Source organism: Paroedura picta, chromosome 3 (genome assembly GCF_049243985.1).
Source record: "Paroedura picta isolate Pp20150507F chromosome 3, Ppicta_v3.0, whole genome shotgun sequence".
In the NCBI taxonomy this organism is placed as follows: Eukaryota; Metazoa; Chordata; class Lepidosauria; order Squamata; family Gekkonidae; genus Paroedura; species Paroedura picta.
Genome location: NC_135371.1, coordinates 76,422,834 through 76,449,996, shown reverse-complemented (window position 1 = coordinate 76,449,996; position 27,163 = coordinate 76,422,834).

Here is a 27,163-nt window from a genome sequence, read left to right as displayed (position 1 = left end):
TGGAAATCAAAAGTGAATGGTAAGAGAATCCAATAAGCTTCTTTGAACAATGGTTATTGACCTTGGAAACACATGTCTGAAATAGAATGGGAAAGCTAAAATTGTCCCTTTGGGACAATTGTTCTTCTGAACTACGTTTTGTGCCTTGAAGGTATTTTGGATAAGTAGTATCACTCTCAATGTCATGTCAGTTTCATAAAGATTTTTTGTTTTGCTTCTACAATTGCCTGAGCCTCCAAAATGCTGTAGAATCTGCATAGAAAGAAATGTGGAAGATACTCTGACAGCTGCAAATATATTTCAGTCTGCTGATGCAACCATCCCCTCAGTCACAATTGAAATCCAGCATTCCATGCTGATAATTATACCATTTCTCTTGCTTGCTACCTACTGGAAGTCCTCACAGCCCATAATACTCTTCATGTTATTATGAATCAATACAATTTAGGCCAAAGGGAATGTCAAGGTGCTTTTGCACCCTCCGATACTGATAGTGCTACTCTTGCAATTTCACGGAGCTTACTAAATTAATGCTGTTTTAGCATCATCAATCCATTTACTCATTTGTGGGGAAATCCCAAGACTACTCTACCCAATATGCAGCAAGAGGGAGAGATGTGCTCTGTGGGCAGAAATTACTTCTCTCAATATAAACTTTCTGTAAGATCTCCAGCTACCATCCTAAACATATCAAACATTGTATACAGCCAGGCCCTAGGTCCAATCCCAGGGACAGAGATTCCCACCTAAATGATCGCCCTTGTGGAGTTCCCCAGGGCGTGGTGCTCTCTTCCACCCTTTTCAACATATTTATGTGCCCTCTGGCTCAGCTGGTCTGGAGCTTCAGGCTGGGTTGCCATCAGTATGCTGATGACACCCAGTTCTATCTCCTCATGACCGGCTGCCCGGACTCCCCCCTCAAATTGATTCGCCAGTTGTTTGGAAGCCGTTGCTGAGTGGCTCGAGCAGAGTCACCTGAAACTCAACCCCTCCAAGATGGAAGTCCTATGGCAGGGTAGGAAGGGGACAGACCAGGAAGCACATTTGCTGACCACCATGCCCCAGACCAGGAATCTGGGTGTGACCTTGGATACCTCATTTTCCATGGAAGCACAGGTCAAGAAGGTAGCCCACCAAGTGTTCTTCCGTCTTCACCAGGCGAGGCTACTAGCACCCTATCTGTCCTCCAAACATCTGGCAATAGTGATCCATGGGACGGTCACCTCCAGGATTGACTTCTATAACTCGCTGTATGCTGGCCTGCCCTTGTCTCTGACCCGGAAATTGCAATTGGTGCAGAATGCAGCTGCTAGGGTCCTCACGGGAACACCTTGGAGGGCCCATATCCAGCCTGTGCTGAAGCAGCTGCAATGGTTGCCAATTGTGGCCTGGATCAGGTTCAAGGTTCTGGTATTAACCTTCAAGGCCTTACACGGTCTGGGACCCACATATCTGCAAGACTGCCTGTTGCCCTACGCTCCCCGCAGGGCCTTGTGCTCTGTGGGTTCCAACTTATTGGTCATTCCTGACCCCAAGGAGGCTTGCCTGGCCTTGACTAGGGCCAGGGCCTTTCGTTCTTGGCCCCTATCTGGTGGAATGAAGTCCTGGAGGAGCTACAGGCCCTGCGGGAGCTTCTCCGGGGCCCTGAAAACGAAGCTCTTCCACCAGGCTTATGGTTAAGGCCAGGGTGAAGAGAAGATTTATGCCCCCCCCAAAGGAGGAGTATTCCACGTGGTGATTAGCTACTTTCCTGGTTCCCAGCAGGGGTAGGTGGCTGGTTGGTTGCCACTGCTTTTTGGTAGTTCTATTTTAATTGCTGGTTTTAAGGGAAATAGGGGCTTTAGGGGACTGTATTGTTTTTACTTTGTAACCCGTCACGAGCCGCCTTTGCCAAGAGTGGTGGTTAATAAATTCAATAATAGTAATAGTAATAGTAATAGTAATAATTTTACTAAAATAGTAATAATTTTACTAAAATAGTAATAATTTTACTAAAATAGTAATAATTTTACATCTGTTTTTTCCCACAGATCAAAGGGTTTAGGCACATCTAGAGATGACAGTAGCCAAGAGATAGTGTCTAGGTGGCAGGTTGACATGGACAGAGAGATGCTATGATTCTATGATTTTAAGCACTTGTAATAGTTTTGTTCCTTTGATACATGCCACAGCTTTGGACTATTTTTCACCTCTCTTCTGCCTTCCCAATAGACTGACATGGAAATTTTGGCAGAAGTAGTCCTTTTTGAAATGGGAACGAGTCCTTGCCCCTTCAGGACACTGTTAAATGAATCTAGAGATGTAACTTCACAAAAGGCAAGGAGGCTTCCACAAACAGAGCATTAATTTTCACCAAAGTGAGCCTGGGCTTGTTAAAAGTAAACCAAGGCAGCTGCTAACATTGACTTTTGGGATATATTTTTACAACTGTAAACAATCTTAAGCTGGCATGATCAGTAAGAAAATCCTGCAATAATATGCATCCTGTGTCAGGGCTCGTTTTGTCATGACCTATTTTTAGCATTCTATATCCTAACAACCAACAGGGGCCTGGTCAATTTCCCCTGTGCTAACATTCTCAAAAGCACATTCAGTTGAACAGACTGAGCATCAAAGAGTTGGGGATTAAGCATGTGCCTGATCAAGAAAAAGTTTCTCCCATTATAAACTAATATCTCCTTCTACAATGCATTCTGTCCATATTTAAGCTTCTGAAGGTTCTATAGCATCAAAACTTTATTATTTAACTTTATTATTTAAGGCATGTCCTAAGATTCTGTATTTCAAGTATGATCCTTAGACAAACTGAACAGTGTTTTTAAAAAAGTTAGAATTCTATACATACAAGGGATGAATATAACATAATAGAAAATAAGGAGCTTATTTAACAAGCTGACATAACTTTTGCATTGTCAGTTTCCAGATCAGTTCAGTCTATAGCATGTCTTTCCCATTTCTTAGAACTATAAGTTTAATAGACTAATTATTTTGAATGGCCAGACCTGATACCTGTTTTGAATGCCTTGCAAACACAATTCTAGCAGTTGTGATGAAATGTAAAATGAGAAAATGTAAATTATTAGGGATTTTTAGTACATAGTTAAGCAAAAAAGACCTGCGTTCTAAAAGAGAAATCAGATCCCAAACCAACTGTGAAGACTGAACTATTTTTGTTAGTCTTTTATTTATTATTGCTGTTTTCTACTGCTACAGACAGACTAACACAACTACCCATCTTGATCTACTGATCTCTTCTCATTCCTATCAATCCCTTTTACTTTCACTAAAATCAGGTTCAATCATACAATGGACTCCATATGCTGTGTGATTTAAGGGCAGATAAACTGAGAGGAAACTAATTTCTCTGGGTGCTGGGCTTCAATTGCCTATTCTGCACTGAAAATGCTGGCATCTTAGAAATTTCTGGACAAGTCTAGTTGGTGCTTTGGCAATCAAAGTATGGGATCAGAGAAGCCACTTGGGATAACAAAGACTACAATAACTGACCTGGTAGAGCTCAGAGAGAACAATGATAAACAACAATGTAACACTGTCTTTTAGGCAACAAGTAGCTCCTGCAGTTGTCTGCTTTGTCATGTCAAAGGCATTGCCTTTAGCCATCAAATCCTGTAAAACATTGATAACAATGAGAGCATGGTTCAGGTTGCATGGCAAGGTAAAGCAGCCCCACATAGCTCTCACAACCCCTAACTATTAAAACCACTACAAATTCAAACAAATAGGTATAGAGTTATGCCCATGATAAGTCTTCTCTGTGTCAGGATTGCTGCTGAATCCTGCCATGAGTTAGCATGAGTCTCTCCATGATTATTTGTGTAACCTTTTCCTTGTTTTGTACTTTAGGCCCCAGGCCCATATATTATGCATGCATGCTTGCTTGAAACTGAAACTATGTTGTGCGCCCTGTTATCTCAGAGAGCTGTGAATTATCTGTCTTTTGAACCTCTTGGCCGGGTCTGCCTTTTGTAACCATAACATCTTATCTTGTCTCCGGAGAAGACCAAGGACGTGCGAATTGTAACACTGTGTTTTATGGCACCTGTTGACTCCTTTCCCCCTCCCTTGGGAACTTTCAAGTTTTAGGCGGGAGAACTGCCTTGATAAGGGAAGGCAAATCTGTCCTCAGGCAGATTTGACTTTTTTAGCTTAGGAGTATGAAGTAACTTCTCAATAAACGCTTTCTTTAATAAAGAAGCTTGTTGTGAGTTCTTACAACGCCTGACACTCTGTACTCATGCTGTACAAAGCTCCACATGATGCAAACAGGCAGTGCCAGCGCTGCGCTGCCAGGGAGACTCTTATGTCTTACTTGTGTCCTCTGAAGGATGTAGAAATTGTCTATTTCTACAATGAGATCAGCATTCTGTACCGCAAATGTGATTCTAATTCTATGAATAGGAAGGTGATTGCATTGGTAAGGGGATAAGTTATCTCTTATATAAGTGGATGGTCATGGAAGAGAAAGCTGTGATTTCACCCCCTTCCTCCTCTACTACTATGACTGCCCTAGTAGTGGAGCTATTAGTACACACTTGTCCATTGATCTCATGAAATAACTTTTTCTTGGATCAGAATTAGCTCCAAGGAGACAGCAGTGAAGATCCTGTGATCTTTGAACTCATAGGACATAGCATCTAACCCCCTGTTTCATGTCACATCATCTTCCAGTGAGGAGGGTGGCCACAAAGGAAAGGGCCTTTTCTGTGGTGGTTCGTAATTAACAGAACACACTTCCCTAGTCAAATTGCCTGGTACTTAGCCAGTCAAACTTTCAATGTCAGGTTTCTTTATTCAGCCAGGCATTTTGGAAATGGCTGGTTTCCTTGTCATAGACTCATATAACCATACAGTTGGAAGGATCCATATAGGTCATCTAGTCCAACCTCCTGCTCAGTGTAGGATCAGCCTAGAGCATCTTTAATAAGTATGTGTCCTTTTAGATTTTAGCATGCTGCTCTTTATGACTGTGTAGGTTTTATGGATTTTAAACTTGTTGTTTAAGTAATGTTGTAGTTATATTTTCCTGAATTTTTATACCATCACTATAATTATGTTGAGTTCTCTTGAGTTATTTTACCTCTTCTATATTTTTACTGTATGTGTTTTTGACATTGTAAACCTCTTCTGGCAGAATCTTGCATTTGGAGAATCAGTACAGAAACATAATAAATAAGCAGTAAATAAATTTAAAAACATAATGGAAACCCATAGTTTCTAAGTTGGTCTTTGCTTCCAAAGCAATACTATATCAATTTATATCATTTAGTTTCAGATTGGACAGAAAGTGTTTTAGAGAAAGTCCAGTTTTTACTGTCATGCAGAGTAAGAAATGGAGTTCACTTTCCTATGAGAAGTCTTGATATACAACTGAAGTTTGACTCATGCTGGGAGATTCCAATCCAAGAAATGCATTTAAAGTTATCCTTATGTCACCTAGGAGCTGTCTGGAGTGCTGAACTAGATTGCTGGCAAAATATTCCAATTTCTTTTGTATTGGTCACCACAGTGACACTGGATGGCCAATTGAAAATGAAGAGGTGAGAATAAAATACTGACTTTGGAACTCTAGAAATTCCTTTCTGTGGAATGCTATGGGCTTATAAAATGTGACAGGTGCTCTGTAACACAGTTGCTCCACAGATGATTTCATAGCATATCCTATATCTGTATGTTTGATCCACTCTAAAATATAATTTTAACATTTGTTAGTTTCTGAAAAAGATCCCAAGATGAGACAGTCTCATGCATCATCTTTAACTGCTCCTCGCGGAGCGGATAAAATAAAAGAGTAAGGGCTCAGTTGGAGGGCCCTGTCCGGGATGAGGAAGGGTGCCAATAGGCCCCTTCCCCTGGACTGACAATCGGAGGACCCAATCGGCAGGCGCAAAGTGCGGCTCGCCATTGGTCCCTTGGCACCGGACTGACGAATCGGGAGGCGCAAAGCCGCAGCCCTGCTGCCGCCTCTGAGTACGTGCCAACTGAACCTGACCCACAATGACAGAAGCGGCCCGCGGCGCCACCCACTGCTGCTGCAGCCGCCCGCGGCGCCACCCGCCGCTGCAGCGCCAGCCCCGCACACACACGGCCCATCCGGCCTCGGGGCCTCAGGAAACACTTGCGGCGCCGCACCCAGTGCCGCTGCTGCTCGCCTCCCTGCCTACGCCTACAGTAACTGCCCCGCCTCCTGATCCAACTATGAGGTAGGTCACACCGCGGGACACTGGCCCCAGCCCGGCCCGACCCTGCCCAAGCGCCACCCACCACACTCGCGAGCCCCACTAGCGCCCGCTGCATTTCAACTGCAGCAGGCTTATTTACTAGTTTAATTAATGAAATGAAACCCCTAATTCATTAGAGATTTCTTGCGGAAATGAAAAACATGTCTTACAACTGGACAGAATAAGATGCTTCCTTAATTTAATTTAAAGTTTACTGTATTCCCGAGTACTTGGTGGTGTTTCTATGAATATATTTCCTTTAGTGTTAGGCTTTATTGGTATGTTATCTAAAAATATCAGCTAACCAGATAACTATAATTAAAAGTAGACTCTCTGAACAAATTTTTCTATGTATTTTGAAAGAGGTAATTCGTGTATAAATAGCATTATTTCAGTGATGCAAGTTTTTCAGTTCAAAGAAGCATATGAATGATTCCTCCATTTGAGATGAATGTGTGCTGTGCAGATTCCTATGCAATTCCAGGGGATTCAATGTACATTAGCCATAATGGAGCTAGCATATCAAAATCTTAAGTATGTGTCAAAGGAGCTCATTCTAAAATAACTACCTCTATAATTCTGTCATTTGCATCTCTGATATCTAATAGAGAAGGAGGGGTTATCTGCTCATCTTAAATCTATGTATCACTCAGTCCCATTAGCACAGTGGTCCCCAACCTGCGGGCCGCGGCCCGGTGCCGGGCCGCAAAGGCCATGGCGCCGGGCCGCGGCTCCCTCTCCCCGCCCCCCCCACCCCCGCAGTAAAAAACTTCCCAGGCCGCAAGCTTGCGGCCCGGGAAGCTACTTACTGCGGGAGGGCGGGGAGAAGGAATCAGGGCCGGGCCGCGCCCGTGCAGGCCGCGCCGGCGCGGCCCGATCCGCGGGCGCGGCCGGGCGCGGCCCGTGGGTGCGGCCGACGGGCGCGGACGGGCATGGCCCGATCCGCGGCCGCGGGCGCGGGCGCGGCCCGAAGCGTGGGCGTGGGCGTGGCCCGCGCGGGCGCGGTCCCTGCGGACGCGGCCCAATGCCCTGCCGGTCCCCAGCCTAAAAAAGGTTGGGGACCACTGCATTAGCACACAAGGAACATTTCGGGGATATCCCATGTTTGCTAAAAGCCCTGAAAACCAGGGGGGAATGCAGATGACATTTCTCTGTTGGATCAGCTGTGAAGGGGGGGTATATTATGCATGTGAAATGGCTGCCACTATGTTGGCATCACCAGCAATACCCTGGTCTTTTATCGTTGCTGCTTTTGGCACGGCCATAGCCAGCGTGGCTCCCAGCATTGTTACTGCCACTCACATACCTGACACAGCTCTCTGCATTACCACCAGCCCTACTACAGTCAGGACAAGCCTGACGGTAGTGGGATATATGCAAAGAGGCTGGCAGAGTACTGACACTGACATGGGAAGGTGGGGATTGTAGTAAAAGTAGCAATGGTAAGGGTAGATTAGCAACAATGGAGGTGCAGTGGAGAAAAGGGAGGAAGGAAAGGCAAGAGCGGTGGTAGAGGATGGTGGGTTGGTTGGTTAGGCAGAGCACCAAAGTACGGGGATAGAACAGCAAGGGTGAGATAAGGGGGGTGAGGGGGGGAAAGAAAAGGCAAAGGGAGACAGCACCAAGGATGGGTGAGTAAGCAGAGCAGCAGAGGTTAGAGGATGGAGAGGGGAGGAAGGAAAGGCAGAGGTTATGGGATTCCCTATCCTTGCAAGTTTCTTGTGGGTACCTGTCTATGTCTATTTATGGATGGTGCTTGAAGGAGCTGGGAGAAGGAGAGCATTATCTCAGGAGCTGAATCAGAAGCTGACTGCTAGCTCTGCCCTCTGCTGAGTAGGCCTATGTGCTATAAAAGGCTCTTGCTTGCCAGAGGAAGTCAGTGCTTGGAAGAGCTGGGAGAAGGAGAGCATTATCTCAGGAGCTGAATCAGAAGCTGACTGCTAGCTCTGCCCTCTGCTGAGTAGGCCTTTGTGCTATAAAAGGCTCTTGCTTGCCAGAGGAAGTCAGTGCTTGGAGGAGCTGGGAGAAGGAGAGCATTATCTCAGGAGCTGAATCAGAAGCTGACTGTTAGCTCTGCACTCTGCTGAGTAGGCCTTTGTGCTATAAAAGGCTCTTGCTTGCCAGAGGAAGTCAGTGCTTGGAGGATCTGGGAGAAGGAGAGCATTATCTCAGGAGCTGAATCAGAAGCTGACTGCTAGCTCTGCCCTCTGCTGAGTAGGCCTTTGTGCTATAAAAGGCTCTTGCTTGCCAGAGGAAGTCAGTGCTTGGAGGATCTGGGAGAAGGAGAGCATTATCTCAGGAGCTGAATCAGAAGCTGACTGTTAGCTCTGCCCTCTGCTGAGTAGGCCTTTGTGCTATAAAAGGCTCTTGCTTGCCAGAGGTGCTTGCCTTCGGCAGGCACAATACAAACAAAACCCAAAGGACTCTTGGGATCTGGATTAAACCAGAATACTCTGTAAGGAGCTAAGAGCAAAAGCTAAAGGCTGTTGGCTTTTCACCTGAGGATCAAGCCAAAGGTTTCAGTGCAGTGTAGGACTGTTTGTGGAGCAGTTCAGTTGAATTAAAGTGGCACGAAGACTGAAGAAGGTTGTGTAGTGACATATACCATCTGCGGAATGCTTGTCTTTTTACTTCAGGGGGACAATTACTACAAATGCAGCAAGGGCAAATTAGTGGCTCTGCTGGAGGAGAAGGTCCAGGGATTAGAGAAATGATTGATTACACAGCAGGAGGAGGGAAATCTATCAAAACAAAATCAGGATCACCTAATACAGGAGGGCAATAACTGGAAAAATGTTACACATAGGAGTAGAAGAATAAGGAGAAGGTCTGACCCACTGATGCTCAGCAATCAGTTCCAAGATCTGCCTGATGAGGTTGATTCAGGAACACAGGAACATGTGCAATCCCCAATGAAGAACAAGCCCCAACGTAAACCAGGAAAAAAGTCATAGGACGAGAGTTCTAGGTCTTCTCCCCCATCGACCCCACAAAGCTCAGGAAACACTTCACAGTCCCCCACAAGAAAGAGTTTTAATTCTGCACCCAAGGGTACGAAGAAACAGGTACTGGTAATTGGGGATTCCTTGCTAAGAGGTGTAGAGGCCAAAGTGTGTAGACCAGACTTGTTGTCTCGAGAGGTCTGCTGCCTACCTGGTGCATGCATCAAGGATGTGACAGAACGGCTGGACAGGCTCATCATGCCTACAGAACATTACAGCTTCCTTCTCATCCATGTAGGAACAAATATTACTGCCCAGCAGAACATGGGACATATTAAAAAAGACTTTGAGGAACTGGGAAAAAAGGTAAAGGACCTGGGAGCGCAGGTTGTTTTTTCATAAGTCCTTCCTGTAAGTGGCCGAGGCATAGGAAGAGAGAGAAAAATTATGCAAGTAAATGACTGGCTACGTCAATGGTGTTGACGGGAACGGTTTGGATTTCTGGATCATGGTCAACGATGTCAGTATGAGGGGCTCTTATCAGGAGACGGTGTGTACCTCACAAGGGACGGAAAAAGTATTTTTGGGAGAACCTGTGCACACCTGGGGAAGAGGGCTTTAAACTAGACACAAAGGGGGAGCGAGATGTAAATTCAGAACTTGGTGTGATGGCAAGATCTGAACATGAGAAGATCTCAAATCTACAGGGAATGTTACATAAGCAGGAAACTTACAAGGAAGTTCAAAAACCAAAACCATGAGGCACACAAAGGATGGATTACGATGTCTCTACACTAAGGCACAGAGCATGGGAAACAAGCAAGAGGAACTAGTAGTCTTAATAGAGATAGGGGGTTGTGACCTAATAGGAATCACAGAAACTTGGTGGGATAATACTCACTATTGGAATACTAGAGTTAAGGGGTACAATATATTCAGGAGGGACAGACAAGAAAAGAAGGGGGGAGGTGTAGCAATATATGTTAGGAATCTTTATACTTTTTGGAGAAATACAGGCACCCAAGCATGAAAGTTCAGTTTAGTGTACTTGGGTAAATATAAAAGGAGTAGGAAGCGAGAGTGCTATTATTGTGGGGGTCTGCTATAGACCACCAAGCCAGTCAGAGGACTTGAATGAGATACTGCTAGACCAAATTAAACAATTTTCAAAAAAGGGGGAAACAGTGGTTATGGGTGACTTCAATTACCCAGGTATCTGTTGGAAGACCAACTCTGCTAAAAAGGCAAATTCTTAACTTGTCTTGCCAACAGCTTCATTTCCGAGAAAGTAGAAAGGAGAACCAGGGACTATGCTATTTTAGACTTGATTCTCATCAATAGGGTAGATGAGGTAGAAGTAGTGAGCACACTTGGTAGTGTGCTTTTGGAATTTTCAATTGTGGGAAAGAGAAAAAGTTTACGTAGTCGGACGTATAGACTGGATTTAAGGAAAGCAAATCTTAACAGACTGAAAGGTATGTTGGGTAGAGTTTCGTGGTCAGAAAGACTTAAAGAGATGGGAGACCAAGAGGGATGGGAGTTTCTCAATCACAAACAATTCCATTGACAAGAAAAGATGGAAGGAGCCTAAGGAAGCCAAGTTGGAAGCCAATGATTTGAGGAATAAAAAAGAGTCATTTAGGAAATGGAAGGAAGGCCTTATTACCAAGGATGAGTATAAATGATTAACCAATATTTGTAGAGGGGTGTTAGAAAAGATAAAGCTCAATATGAGCTTAGGCTAGCAAGAAATACTAAAAAAGAATCTATCCAGTGGCTTAATAAAGCTTGAAAAGATAAAGAGTCTCTTATATTATTTATTCAGGCTTCGACTGCCAGAACGGTCTCTAGATTTGTTTTCCGTTTTCAATCTTTCGTCAGTGGCAGTGAGTCCGTCCTTCTTAATGTTTTTAGGCAAACGCTCCTGTATCATGGAGAGTCAAGGCTGTGAGCTCTTGATCTCACAGCCTTGACTCTCCATGATACAGGAGCGTTTGCCTAAAAACATTAACAAGGACGGACTCACTGCCACTGACGAAAGATTGAAAATGGAAAACAAATCTAGAGACCGTTCCGGCAGAGTCGAAGCCTGAATAAATAATATAAGAGACTCTTTATCTTTTCAAGCTTTATTAAGCCACTGGATAGATTCTTTTTTTCTTTTGTCACTAATTTGGAATCGTCCATTTTTCGTGTAATAGCAAGAAATACTAAACATAACAAAAAAGGCTTCTTTAGTTATATTTCAAGCAAGAAAAAGAATAGCCACACCATAGGACCACTGCGAGGACAAGAAAGTGAAATTATAAATAGACGATGAAGAGAGGGCTGAACTGCTTAACTCCTATTCTCCTCAGTCTTCTCTTGTGAGGGACATAATGATCAATGAGGTAAAAATGTAACACAACACGGGGGACGGGAATAATGGTCTAGGATCACTGTTGGGGCAGTCCACAAACACCTAGTTTCTTCAAATGAAACCAAGTCTTCTGGGCCAGATAAACTGCATCCAATAGTACTAAAAGAACTTGCAGATGTCATCTCTGAACCTCTGTCCATTATTTTTGACACTTCTTGGAGAACAGGTGAGGTGCCAGACGATTGGAGGCGGGCAAATGTTGTTCCCGTCTTCAAGAAAGGGAAAAAGGAGGATCCGGGTAATTATCGACACGTCAGCTTGACATCTGTAGCTGGCAAAATTTTGGAACAAATAGTCAAAACACTTGATCCTTGAACAGCTGGAACTGAGAGCTGTGGTTTCTAAGACTCAGCACGGGTTTCGCATGAACAAGTCATGTCAGACCAACCTTATCTCTTTTATCGAGAAAGTGACTACCTTGCTGGATCAGGGGAATGCTGTGGACATATTTTATCTGCAGTTAAGTAAAGCTTTTGATAAGGTTCCACATGATATTGTTGACAAGTTGGAAAAATGCAGTATGGATCCTAATTCTCTCTGGTGGATCAATAACTGGTTGACAAATCGTACCCAGAGGGTATTTGTTAATGGTTCAGCATCTTCTTTGAAAAGAGTGACAAGTGGAGTACCCCAAGGATCTGTCCTGGGGCCTGTGTTGGCCTTCCCATTCCTCTCCCATACAGCGGTCGCTAGCGGATGGGGAGGCAGACTGTAGGAAAGGAAAGAAGAAGAGGAAAGGAGGTATGGGAGGGAGAAAAAAGGGCAAGGGGTGGTTGAAGGAATGGGTGGAAGGGAGAAAGAAAGGAAGTAAAGGAGAAAGAAAGGAAGCAAGTGGGAGGGAGAGAGAGAGACATGAAGGAGATGGAGAAATAGAGGAAGTCAGGAAGTCAGAAATTAAGAAGGAAGAAAGGAAGGCAGGCAGAGAGGTAGGTGAAAGGGGAGGGGACAGGGTGTGTGTGAAGGGTGGGTGGGAATCACGAGTGGGGGGGGGCGAATCGGGAGGGGGAGGTGGTGAGGGAAGAGGGGGGGTAGTGAGGAGTGTGTGCGTGGGTGTGTAGGTGGGGGAAGGGGTGGGAGAGCGTGGTGGATGGGTGACTGTCTGTGTGTGTCTCTGGGCGGCGGCGGGGCGATCGCGCGGGGGGGCAGTTAGGTAGATTTGACTGCTGAGGCTGTGTGTGTGGGTGCAGGGAAGCAGCTGTGGGGGCGATCGCGGGGAGGGCAGCCATGGGGGTTGGCTGCTGAGGCTGTGTGTGTGTGTGTGTGTGTGTGTGGGCGCGGGGAAGCAGTGGTGGCACGATGGCCATCGGGAAGGGACCCCGGGTGGGAAAGGAGCAGTGATGCCACATGTGTGATGCAGCGTCCCTGCTCCTTTCGCAAGGGCAAGGGGAAGCCAGCGGGAGTACTCACCATCAGGGAAGGCTGCTTCTCTTTGTGCGTGATGAGTCCCTGGCCGGGCAAGGCGAGGCTGGGCCAAGCAGCCAATGGGGAGCCGTGCTTTGTGCGGCTCCCTATTGGCCACTTGGCCCTGGAGTGACACTCGGAGGGCTCAATCAGGAGCCGCTTCGTGGCTCCTGATTGGGCCCTCCGAGTTTTTATCCTGGACAGAGCCCGTCCTTTCTCCTCCCCCTTAGAGCTTACTCTTTTATTTATTCCGCTCCACAGGAGCGGTTAAAGATGATTTGGATGAGGGATTAGAGGGGATACTTATTAAATTTGCAGATGATGCTAAATTGGGAGGGGTAGCAAACACAACAGAAGACAGAATCATAATACAGGATGATCTTGATAGGCTTGAGAAGTGGGCTAAACTGAGTAAAATGAACTTCAATAGGGACAAATGTAAAGTTCTGCATTTAGGTAGGAAAAGCCAAATACACCAATATAAGATGGAGGAGACTTGTCTTGGCAGTAGCATGTGCGAAACGGATCTAGGAGTCTTAGTAGACCATGCATTGAACATGAGTCAACAGTGTGACACAGTGGCTTAAAAGACAAATGGGATTTTGGGCTGTATCAAACGGAGTATCGGGTCCAGATCATGGGAGGTGATGGTACTGCTTTACTCTGCTCAGTTTTGGGCACCCAGTTGAAGAGGGATGTTGACAAACTGGAGCATGTCCAGAGCAGGGCAACAAAGATGGTGAGGGGTTTGGAAACCAAGACATATGAAGATAAGTTGGGAGAGCTTGGTCTGTTTAGCCTAGAGAGGAGACGACTGAGAGGGGATCTGATAACCATCTTCAAGTATTTAAAAGGGTGCCCTATAGAGGATGGAGCAGAGTTGTTCTCTCTTGCCCCGGAAGGACGTACCAGAACCAATGGGATTAAATTAATTAAAAAGTAATTCCATCTAAACATCAGGAAGAAATTACTGACAGAGCGGTTTCTCGGCGGAACAGTCTTCCTCAGGAGGTAGTGGGTTCTCCATCTTTGGAAATTTTTAAACAGAGGCTGGATAGCCATCTGATGGAAAGGCTAATTCTGTGAAGGCAAAGGGGTGGCAGGTTACAGTAGATGAGCGATTGGGATGTGAGTGTCCTGCATAGTGCAGGGGGTAGGACTAGATGACCCATGAGGTACCTATTATTCTATAATTCTTTGATTCCTAAGGAAATAATGTGCTCGTTTCTGTGTATTTATGTGTATGCGTATATGTATATGTATATGCAAACATGTATGTATATGTATGTGTATCCATTTTATGGCTCTTAATTGTGAAACAGACTTGGGGACGGACTGTCCGGCCTCTCTAAGGCCAATCAGGGTGCAGACCCTGCCCCTACAGCTCCCGCCCTCCTTCACCAAGCCCTCACCCCTTGCCTCTCAGACATGCCTGGCTGCTACAGTCAGCCAGTCGGTGATTCCTCTGCTCCACTTGCAGGGCCCCAGGTAAGAGGCCCGGCCAGGGGTGGGAGGGAGCGCTTCCCAAAGGCCTGGACAGGCCTCTTTCCGGGTGCCGTTCCGGATATGACCCTTTCAAAGCCCGTTCTTATGAATGGGCTTTGCCACTTGTGTGTGTGTGTATATGTATATGTGTGTGTGTGTGTGTGTGTGTGTGTGTGTGTGTATGTATATATGTATATATATTCTGTGTCACATTATTTTTAACCCAAATGTCCTCTTTAACTAAGGCAAATTCTTGATACAATTTAAATTGGTGGATGAGGTGAAGGAGGTGGGGACCCTAGGGGGAAGTGACCATGTCCTCATATAATTCCTTTTTTTTTTTTTTATCTAGCTGGGGGAAAACTTTATTTATTTTTTTTATAATGATTTTTTTTATTTTCATAAAGATAGAAATATAATCATCATTTGAGAATATACGACCCCACATTGACTCCACAGTGATATAAACTTTTGCCCAAAACTCTAAGAGCCATGAGTCTAAGAGCCATCCACATTTCCACTACATTTAAAAAAAAAAGAAAAAAAAGGCCTGTTTAGATATACAAAAGAAAAGTTATTATTAATCAACTTACTTGAGAGATCGTAGACCTCACATTAACTGCTTGATACAATCTAAGAGCTATCCTAGCAGATATTTCTAGGTTTGAGTTAGATGCTTAACATTAAACATTTCTTATAGCACAGTATGAGTTTTGGCCCTGTATCAATACCCTGATGAAGGGAGAGGAAAGTAGGGCTTTGCCTTAAAGATGTACAAAGAAAAAAAATTACAAAAGGATTTCATAATTTCTCCTTATCCTTAATACAGATACATCTACAAACCATTTATACTTGACCTAAGAGCCATCCTGACAGGTATAAGTTGAGAGCTTTGCATTTTCTACAGATCAATATGAGCTTTGGCCCTATAACAATACACCAATAAAAAAAAATAATAAGGGGGGAAAGCCCCATTTTATATTTCCAACGCTAACGATTATATTACCTATATGCCTACTAAGAAAAAGAAACAAGAGAGAAAAAAGGCACTGCTTCCCCTTTTACATAAAAATAGCAATGTAGGTTACAGTATATGTTGTTAATACAGAGAATAATAAGATTTCCAGGTTTAGATTAAATGCTTAACATTAAACATAGAACAATATAAGCTTTCAGTCTTCTATAGCTTCTCCTTATCCTTGGTTCTGATACATCTACAAAACAATTTATGCTTGACCCATTCTAAGAACCATCCTGACAGATATATTTTCAGATTTAAGTTGAAAGCTTAACATTAAACATTTTCTACAAGTCAGTGTAGGCTTTAGTCCTAGGACAATACACTAATAGAAGAAAGAAAAAATAAGGGGGGAGAACCCCATTTTACATTTTCAGCACTAATGATTATATTACCTATATGCCTACAAAAGAAAAGAGACAAAAAAAAACAAGAGAGAAAGAGACACTGCTTCCCCTTTTTCATAAAAATGGAAATATAGAATACAATATAACATTAAACATAAAACAATATGAGCTTTCGGTCTTCTTACGGGGGTCTCATCTCGAGGCTTGCTACATCTTGTCGTTCCCGTAAAATTATATTCTGTCTCATTGGCCTTTGGCGTAGAAAGTGCAGTTGTACTCTTTCCCGCAGAATATGCATCGATAAATCTTGAGGCCGTTGCACCTCCTGGACTCCAGTATCAATACAATTTTTTCCCCAGAGAGATCCTTTAAATCGGTTACTTTCACTGCAGATCCATATTTCTTTTGATTGATTTTTGTACACTGTTGCTTTGAGATGGCTGTATGTCTTTTTAAAAAGGGTGTCCTTATCTGGGCTGCAGAACTCCGGCATCCCATTTTCCATCTCCAGAATTTCAGATTTCTCTTCTACTGTTGGTTTTCCACCTTGTTTAGAGCTGTCATCAGCCACTGTTATTGATCCATTATTCCTGTTAGAGACGTCTTCCTTGGCATCTTGGATCTCCTTGAAGATATGAATTTCAGATTTCTCTTCTGCTGTTGGTTTTCCACCTTGTTTAAAGCTGTCATCAGTCACTGTTATTGATCCATCATTCCTATTGAAGACTCCTTCCTTGCCATCTTGGATCTCCTTGGAGATATTTTTGATCAATCCATCTAAAAATACTTTGTAATCTTGGGTTTGTATCTCTATTAGATGAGCCAATCTTTTTAACATAGACATGATTTTGACTTTAAAAAAAAACCGGCCTCAAACAATTTTACAAGTGGCCAGTAGAGGTCCTCTGTTTTATCCTCTAATGTTCCGGCACAGGCATGTGACGTATTGAAGTCAGTTAAGGCAGCGATTCTCGTGCTGGCACAGAGTTCTCGTGAGATTTTCCCATTCACATCTCTTATCTCTTATCTTCGAAAACCAAAACAATTACAATAAGAGCTTTTGCCAATTAATTCGAGTTGATTTGAGTCCTTCTTCTGCTTAGTTAGGAGAATTAGCCTGCCTCTTAACGAGGTGGCTTCGGGCAGAGCAGAGTAAGAGGAGGGGGGAAACAAAGGGCTTTGATGCAGGAAGAGAGACGGAGAAAAAAAAAGCGAGAGATACTTGCAGTAAATGATGTTTTGGAACTCAGCCGATGTCCTCCCCTCAGTTCAAAGCGTTCATTTGTGGTAAATCATCATGTAGGGTTGAAGCAGATACTTTAAGATTAAAGAAAGAAAAGAAAGTCCGAGGTAGAAAATGGCAGTCGTCCTCTGGACCTGGAACGCTGACAGCCTATAATCCAGGGAGATATACTCCCTAAAGGATTGGAGACGGCCCCAAGAACTTCCTGGGTAGAAAGGTGAGGTGGGGTTTGTGTACCCCTCCTCTTTTCTGCCAATTGCTTGCACAATTGACCCCTGTCAGGCTTCAGAGATAGCAGAGCAGATGCCCTGCCACCCTCTCAGGACGACATCTTTAGCCACACCCCCTCATAGAATTCCTTTTGAGATGGGGAGCCAAGGAAGCTTGTAGCCAGACGCGGATGTTGGATTTTCGTAGGGCAAACTTTAATAAACTCAGAGACATGATGAGTGTCATACCATGGACGAGAATGCTGGAAGGGAAGGGAGCATGTGAAGGGTGGGCGCTAATCAAACAAGAGCTATTGCATGCTCAATCAATGACTATCCCAGAAAGACGAAAACACTGCAGGAGCTCTAAGAAGCCTATTTGGATGAACAGAGAACTTCAAAAGGAACTAAGAAAGAAAAGGAAAATGTTCAGGAAATGGAGGGAAGGACAGAGCTCTAAAGAAGAGTACCTACAGGTTACTAGGCACTGTAGATCAATCATCAGAAAGGCCAAAGCTGAGAGTGAGCTAAGATTGGCCAGGGAAGCCCATTGTAACAAGAAAATATTTTTCAGTTATGTGAGGAGCAAACATAAAGTAAAGGAGGCAATAGGCCCACTGTTGGGTGCGGATGGACAAACTCTAACGGAGGATGCACAGAAAGCAGAAAGGCTTAGTGCCTATTTTACATCTGTTTTTTCCCCACAGGTCAAAGTGTTTAGGCACATCTAGAGATGGCCGTAGCCAAAGGATAGTGTCTTTGTGGCAGGTTAACATGGATAGAGAGGTGGTCGAGAGGCATTTAGCTGCACTGGATGAGTTCAAATCCCCTGGTCCGGATGAAATGCACCCGAGAGTAGAATCATAGAATCATAGAGTTGGAAGGGGCCATACAGGCCATCTAGTCCAACCCCCTGCTCAATGCAGGATTAGCCCTAAGCATCCTAAAGCATCCAAGAAAAGTGTGTATCCAACCTTTGCTTGAAGACTTCCAGTGAGGGGGAGCTCACCACCTCCTTAGGCAGCTTATTCCACTGCTGAACTACTCTGACTGTGAAAAACATTTTCCTGCTTTCTGATTATTAAGAAGCTAGTTGTGAGTTCTCTCAGCACTTGACATCTAGCCTATATCGTTGTACTTGAAGTTTAAACCCATTACTGCGTGTCCTCTCCTCTGCAGCCAGCAGAAACAGCATCCTGCCCTCCTCCAAGTGACAAACTTTGAAATACTTAAAGAGGGCTATCATGTCTCCTCTCAACCTCCTTTTCTCCAGGCTGAACATTCCTAAGTCCCTCAACCTATCTTCATAGGGCTTGGTCCCTTGGCCCCAGATCATCTTCGTCGCTCTCCTCTGTACTCAAAGAACTTTCCAGAGAACTTGCACAGCCCTTGTCCATCATCTTCGGAACCTCTTTAAGGACTGGAGATGTCCCGGAGGACTGGAAAAGAGCAAATGTTATTCCGATCTTCAAGAAAGGGAGGAAGGATGACCCAGGAAACTATAGACCAGTGAGTCTGACCTCTGTTGTGGGGAAGATAATGGAGCAGATATTAAAGGGAGCGATCTGCAAACATCTGGAGGACAATTTGGTGATCCAAGGAAGTCAGCATGGATTTGTCTCCAACAGGTCCTGCCAGACCAACCTAGTTTCCTTTTTTGACCAAGTAACAGGTTTGCTGGATCGGGGAAATTCAGTTGATGTCATTTACTTGGATTTTAGTAAAGCTTTTGACAAGGTTCCCCATGATGTTCTGATGGATAAGTTGAAGGATTGCAATCTGGATTTTCAGATAGTTAGGTGTATGGGAATTAGTTAGAGAACCGAACTCAAAGAGTTGGTGTCAATGGTGTTTCATCAGACTGGAGAGAGGTGAGTAGCGGGGTACCTCAGGGCTCTGTGCTCGGCCCGGTACTTTTTAACATATTTATTAATGATCTAGATGAGGGGGTGGAGGGACTACTCATCAAGTTTGCAGATTACACCAAATTGGGAGGACTGGCAAATACTCGAAGATAGAGACAGAGTTCAACGAGATCTGAACACAATGGAAAAATGGGCAAATGAGAACAAGATGCAATTTAATAAAGATAAGTGTAAAGTTCTGCATCTGGGTCAGAAAAATGAAAAGCATGCCTACTGGATGGGGGATACGCTTCTAGGTAGCACTGTGTGTGAACGAGACCTTGGGGTACTTGTGGATTGTAAACTAAACATGAGCAGGCAGTGTGATGCAGTGGTAAAAAAGGCAAATGCCATTTTGGGCTGTATCAACAGGGGCATCACATCAAAATCACAAGATGTCATAGTCCCATTGTATACGGCACTGGTCAGACCACACCTGGAGTACTGTGTGCAGTTCTGGAGGCCTCACTTCAAGAAGGACGTCGATAAAATTGAAAGGGTACAGAGGAGAGCGACGAAGATGATCTGGGGCCAAGGGACCAAGCCCTATAAAGATAGGTTGAGGGACTTGGGAATGTTCAGCCTGGAGAAAAGGAGGTTGAGAGGGGACATGATAGCCCTCTTTAAATATTTGAAAGGTTGTCACTCGGAGGAGGGCAGGATGCTGTTTCTGCTGGCTGCAGAGGAGAGGACACGCAGTAATGGGTTTAAACTTCAAGTACAACGATATAGGCTAGATATCAGGAAAAAGTTTTTCACAGTCAGAGTAGTTCAGCAGTGGAATAGGCTCCCTAAGGAGGTGGTGAGCTCCCCCTCACTGGAAGTCTTCAAGGAAAGGATGGATATACACTTTTCTTGGATGCTTTAGAATGCTTAGGCTAATCCTGCGTTGAGCAGGGGGTTGGACTAGATGGCCTGTATGGCCCCTTCCAACTATGATTCTATGATTCTAAATGCCTGTAGAAACATTAGCTGCAGCAACTCTACAATCTAAATGTTCCTAGAACAACATAAGAAGGCTGTGAAAACTGCCATTTTATATTATAAAAACATATTTCATTTTAATTTAACTTATGGAGCTCATTTATATAAAAGTATAAAAAACAAAAACAGCAGGGAGTGACACAAGTCACACATATATATGTTAGTTATGTCCAAAGACCTAGAGCAATTCAACTTAATCCCCAGGAAGTTTATTTACCACTGTCAAAGGCAGACAGACTCATAACAAGGCTTCTGGTTTAATAAAGGTAAAGGTATCCCCTGTGCAAGTACTGGATCCTGTCTGACCCTTGGGGTGACGCCCTCTAGCGTTTTCATGGCAGACTCAATATGGGGTGGTTTGCCAGTGCCTTCCCCAGTCATTACCGTTTACCCCCCAGCATGCTGGGTTCTCATTTTACCAACCTCGGAAGGATGGAAGGCTGAGTCAACCTTGAGCCGGCTTCTGGGATTGAACTCCCAGCCTCATGGGCAGAGCTTTCAGACAACATTTCTGCTGCCTTACCACTCTGCGCCACAAGAGGCTCTTCTGGTTTAATAGAAAGCTTTAATTGGAAGTAGTTCTGAACACTCTAACATCTGAAGTCAAGGCTGATCGATATAGGGAAAACAAGCAGTTATCAATGCATTTCTCCCACCCAAATGTCCCCAGTTCCCATGGAGGAATATTTTCCCCCCACCAGGTGCCATCCTGGGCTTTCTGCCAGACCATCCCTGGCTCCAGCGTCCTTGGTGCTATTGGTGCCTCTCTTTGTAGATAACATAGGTCACAGGAACATTTGCAATTTAGTGTCACATCAGGTGAAAATGCGGTGCAAAAAAGCTCAGGGTCATCAAAGGGGAGCAGAGTGTCATGGCCCCGTTACCGGAGGTTGCCTCTGCACCAATGTCAGAGCCTGTTCTGCCAGATCCCTCGGAGGAGGACGATGAGGAGCTGGGGCATAGCAGCAGGATGCCGGTTACAGAGGCATGCTCCTATAGGGACACACAACCAGGTCCCAGCCGGGCAGTCTTCATGCCCTCTGCGCCAGCAGCACCTCAGCCTGCAGCAACACACCTTTGCAGTCCAGACTCCTCTCCAGAGTGCAGGAGGGAATGCAGACAAATGGTGTTGACAGCATGCCGTCAAAGTGCTCGGTTGAGAGCAAGGGAGGAAGCTATTTGGGGCCCAGGTGGGGCTGATTCAATGGACGGAGATTGAGTACAGGTGCAACCACTTAGCCTGTCAGCTCAGCCTGCATTTATGAATGGCAACACTGCTTCTCAGTGTGGGTGCAACTTTTGCACAAGCTCACCCATTACCTTGACCTGATTCCGGTTTACCTATGCCTCAGCGAAGCTCTTCCTGAATGATTCCCGGCTTGACGACTCTTGGTATGACGACTGACGACGAATAGATATTGTGGACTTGATTTATGCTTGAATTACTTTCCGTCTTTCGACCTTGGTGAGCTAAACGACTCTCCCTCCGGTATTTATTTATTTATTTATAGTTGGATTTATATACCACCATTCGCCAAAAGGTCTCACGGCGGTTCACAGTAAAATATAAAATCAAAGTAAAATCACATAAAACCCCATAAATAACCATTATTACAATAAAAAGATGGCATTCTATTGTATAACTCTCCCCGCTTGTTCAGAGAGAGCTCATACGTTAGTTCCGTAAGAGAGAGAGAAGAAAAACTGGCCAATAGATTAGGAATCTTGGATGGAACCCGCGGTCTCTGCCCTGGCCTCAACCATATGCCTGGTGGAAGAGCTCTGTCTTACAGGCCCTGTGGAAAGATGGTAATTCCAGCAGGGCCCTTAGCTCCTAAGGTGCCATAGAACACCTTAAATGGGGACACACCTGTAGAAGCATGTACTCTGTTGTTATAAGCAAACTCTGCAAGTGTTAACAAGGTCACCCAATCTTGGGTTGATTGACTGTTGATGATTGATGAAACATCGCAAGTATTGTTTGAGGATTTGATTCACATGTTTAGTCTGGCCATTGGTCTCTGGGTGGTAGCCTGAGATAAGGGCCTGTTCCACCCCCAGTAATTTCAGGAGCTCCTGCCAGAACACGGCAACAAAGTGGGAGCCTCTATCCATCTGGATTCATTGCGAGATCCCGTGCAGTTTGTACACGTGTTGCACAAACAGGGATGCTAGTTTTGGGGATTGAGGGCACCCCTACACAAGGAACAAAGTGCGCCTGCTTTGAAAACGTGTCCACTACCACCCAAATCACGGTCTTCCCATGGCTGGGTGGGAGATCCATAATGAAGTCTATTGTGATCTCCTTCCAAGGGGCCAAGGGCAATGGTTGCAACAACGCCTTCCTCTTTCCTCCCAACGGTTTGGACGTAAGGTACACAGGACACCCCTGCACATACAGTTCTACATTCTTGTGCAGGGTGAGTCACGAATAATGCCACCGCACTAGGTGCAGTGTTTTCACAAAGCCAAAATGCCCTGCCACTTTGGAGTCATGGAACAGTTTTAAAATGTGTTTTCGCGCCGCTGCGGGCACAAACTCCTTGAGGAACAACCCCTCCCTTTCCAAGAGGTCTGGCTGGAGGCGGGCAAACTCCGGATCCTTTGTGACGTCCTTTTGGGCCCACCCCCCAGGGCTTGGTTCCCCCCCCCCCCACCGCTTGACTGTGCATCACTACGGTCAGTCCCAGTTGGAAGGGCATGAACACTGTGTCCACCAATCGGGCGCGTTTACAGTCATATTGGGGGAGGCGTGAAAGCGCGTCAGCCAAAAAGTTCATTTTGCCTGGTAGATGCTTTATGGTGAAGTTGAAGTCCGAGAAAAACTGCCCACCGCATCTGCTTTGCTGACAGCGAACGGGGTTGCTTCAGGGCTTGCAAGTTTTTGTGATCAGTCCAAACAAGAAAAGGGTGTGCAGAGCCCTCCAGCCAATGCCGCCAAGTGGCCAAGGCAAGTTTGACGGTAGCCGCCTCTTTCTCCCAAATCGCCCAGTTCTTTTTGGGGCCAGAAAATGTCTTAGAGATGTACGCTAGCAGGTGCAGCTTGCCGTCCTCCAGGAGGGAGGATAATGGCCCCCACTGCCACGTCCGAAGAGTCTACTTGCACCATGAATGTTTTATTGGGATCTGCATAGGCCAGCACCGGTTCAGTAATGAATAGTGCCTTCAACCGCTCAAAAGCTACTTGGCATTGCTCTGACCAGGCCAGTGGGGTGCTCGACTTGGTTACTTGTTTCCCCCCCCTTTGGTTTTTAGCAAGTACGTCAGGGTCAGCGCCACTTTGCTGAAGTTAGGAATTAAGGACCAGTAGAAATTGGCAAACCCTAGGAAACTTTGCAATTGTTTGCGCATGTGGAGCGGCTCCCAGGCGAGTATATCCTGAACCTTCCCCGGGTCCATCTCAATGCCTGCCCGGGACACCCTGTACCCCAGAAAGTCTACACAGTCTCTGTGGAACTCACACTTGGATAGCTTTGCATAGAAGTGGTTCGCCCACTGCCTATGCAGCACCTCTTGCACCAATTGGACGTGCTCAGAGGGTTCTTTTGAATACAGAAGAATATCATCCAAATAAGAATATATAAGAATATAAGAATATCATCCCAAAAAATCCCAGGGCTCCTTCGTATAATAAATCATGCAATCACATTCATGAACATACCCGGAGCGCCGGCTAACCCGAATAGCATAACAGTGTATTCAAACTGCCCATAGGGGTGTTGAAAGTGGTCAAATATTCTTGCCCCTCCTTGATTCATACCCGGTAATAAGCTTCTCTCAAATCCAGCTTGGTAAAAATCCATGCCTTCCCCAGATGGCCCAACAAATCCTTGATCAAAGGCAATGGGTAGGCATTGGACGTAGAAGGCAACGGGTAGGCATTGGATGTGGAAACAGCATTTAAGCCTCTGTAATCTGTGCACAGCCTAAGAGTGCTGTCCTTTTTCACAAACGATACGGGCGCTGCCATGGGGGAAGTTACTGGGTGGATAAGCCCCCTGGTCAGGTTTTTGACAAGGAAAGCACGCAGCTCCTGCATTTCGCACGTACTCATGGAGTACAGTTTATCGCGCAGGAGGGGCTCCCCAGGTTTGAGCTCACTCTGTTTTACAGTGGGGGAAAGCTGGTCGCACTCCTTTTCTGCTAATATTTCCTGCAAGTCCCAATACTCTCAAGGCAGCCTGGCCGGCCTGGCCCCAGACAGGGCGGCAACATCACACTGCCCTTCCATGGTTGGACTCTCTGGCTTTGGGCGGAGGTGGTCCTGGCAACCCGAGTCCAGGAACTGGACCTTCCCCATCTGCCATTGTACACTGTTTGCGCAACCAGTCTAGCCCCAGAACACATGGGAATGCCAAGCTTGGTGCCACCACTGGCTGAATCTTTTCCCGGTGCTTGGCCACGTCTAAGTCTAGTGAAAGAGTATGAGTTACCACTTCCCCCCCGGGGGCACATTTCCCATCCATTTGGGTGAATTGGAGTGGTTTCGATAATGGCTCTTCTACCACCCCTAAAGTCTTGGCCAGGGAAGGCTTGATCAAAGTCTTCGTATACCCCGAGTCTAAAATAATTCGTAACTGGAAGAAAGATTAAGGGGGGCACTCACCAAATGCTTGCCCCTGCCCGGGACCTGCTGGCAGGGCTTTTTCACAGCAGATCGTCTTCGTTTCCCAACGGCTCTCCCGAGGTGCCTCCCTCATCCGCTGTGCTGTTGCTGTTGGAGTTGGGCTCGTAGACCATGGGCTCCAGGAGGAAAGCCAGGAGCGACTTTGCTGTCTTCTTTCCAGTGGTCGCCCCCTTGGTGGAAGACCCGGAGGGCTTGCCTGCTGCGGATTTGTTTGTTGACTTCAATCCAGAGGGAGACGACGGTTTCATGGAGCGGCACTGGGCTAACATGTGCCCTTGCCGCCCACAACCTAGGCAGAGACCCTTCTCCCGGCACCGGTTGCCCTCCACCGCATCTGGCACTGCTGTCTTTGTGGTGGGACCCTTCTTTGGTGTGGAGGTCTTGGTCTCCGCTTTTGGCTTCTCCCCACCCAGCTGGGCCGCCACCCACATCCACATCTCCGGCTAGGTGCACCTAACCCATCACGGTCTTGGGGTCGTCCATGTTCAAGCATTACTGCACCAAGTCACGGTGCAAGCCTTTTCGGAATGCGCGAATGCGCTGCACATCTACCCAGTGTGGGATGGCGGCGGCCAAATTCCTGAATTCCCTTGTTTACTGGCTCACTGTCATCACCCCTAGCTTCAGACCACATAGGGTTGCTTCGGCCGTCTCCACCTCGAACAGGTCCTCAAACTTCTCCCTCATGCAGCGGATGAAATGGTCGTAGTTTCGAACTTCGGCCAGGGCGTACCGGTAGAGGTTTGCCATCCATGCAGTCGCCAGCGAAGCGAATGCGATCTGTGTTGTTGGGGAAGGTGTAGCCAACCTCCATCATGTACGCCTGGAGCTGGATCAGAAACCCATGGAATGCGCCGGGGGTCCCCACTGAAATGGGTCCGGAACCGACGGTAGCAGCGGGCTTCAGCCCCCGTGGTTTGCGGTGGCACCAGTGGCCCAGCCCAGGCGTCCCCTGGTGGCGGCGCAGGCGGTCCTGCCTGAGTGTCCCCTCGCGGCAGGGCGGGCGCCCCTCCATCTCCAGGTTGTTGGCCCCCATGCAGCTGCCTCGCATCTGGATGTGGGGCCCCAGCGGCCCCAGCTTGCACTGCTACTTCCCTCGCTCCTGCTCTCGGGGCTGGGAGGGCGATCGCCATGCCACCCTCTGGAACCAGCACTGGATGGCGCAGCTCGGCCAGGAAGAAACGGGCACCCCTCTGCGAGTCTTCGCCCAGTTCGTCTGTCACTGTGGCCTCCCACTCTCGCAGCTGCTCCATGTGATCACAGAGATCCAGATTCTCCAAGATGACCGCCGCCTCTTGGTCCGGGACCCCTCATCGGACTGTTGGTCCCCATTCAATCCCAGCCGCGGGGTCGTCGTATCTGGAAAGACACCGCTCCGTGACGTGCCACTCCAGGAAAAAGTGAGCCGCAGGGCTCTCCAGGACTCTGGCCATCCCAGACTGAATGATGGTCTGGGTCGTGGTACTGGCACGTGCCCTAGTAGGGGTAGCCACCAAGTCCCCTCGGAAGGCGGTCCCGGTCCCCACGTCCTGGGTGTCTGAGGCATCCAAGCCATCCTCCTCCTGGAGGTCTGTGAGAATCAGGCCCCCTCCGAACTCGGCCATCGGTACAGAGAAGGACCGTTGTGAGTCTTGACTTACTGTCAAAGGCAGACAGACTCACAACAAGGCTTCTGGTTTAATAGAAAGCTTTAATTGGAGGTAGTTCTGAACACTCTAACATCTGAAGTCAACACTGATCGATATAAGGAAAGCAAGCAGTTATCAATGCATTTCTTCTGTCCAAATGTCCCCAGTTCCCAGGGAGGAATTATCTCCCCCCACCAGGTGCCATCCTCGGCTTCCTGCCAGACCGTCCCTGGCTCTAGTGTCCTTGGTGCTATTGGCGCCTCTCTCTGTAGATAACATAGCTCACAGGAACATTTGCAACTTAGTGTCACAGCAGGGGAGAATGCGGTGGGAAAAGCTCAGGGTTATCAAAGGGGAGCAGAGGTTCAAAGAGTTACTACAGAGTCATAAAAGCATAAGGGATACACACACACAAAGATCAATATCTCAGGCCAACCTGGAACCACCATGGCAGAGAGCAGGGAGCTGATCCTGACAACCATCCTGCTGATTGGAAAATGATATACATATTTTATGTATACCTGAGTTTTTCTAAAACAATTGTGTGTAATTAATATTGACCTCTGAAGAAGACCTGTATACATCAAAATGCTAGCAGAGGACATGAAGGTTCCAGAGATCAAGTACATTTTCCATCCTGTTGCAGCAAGCCATTCATATTGGACTGCTATCCTGCAGTTAAGACTTCTAGGAAAGTGACGGTGCATATGCCATTGC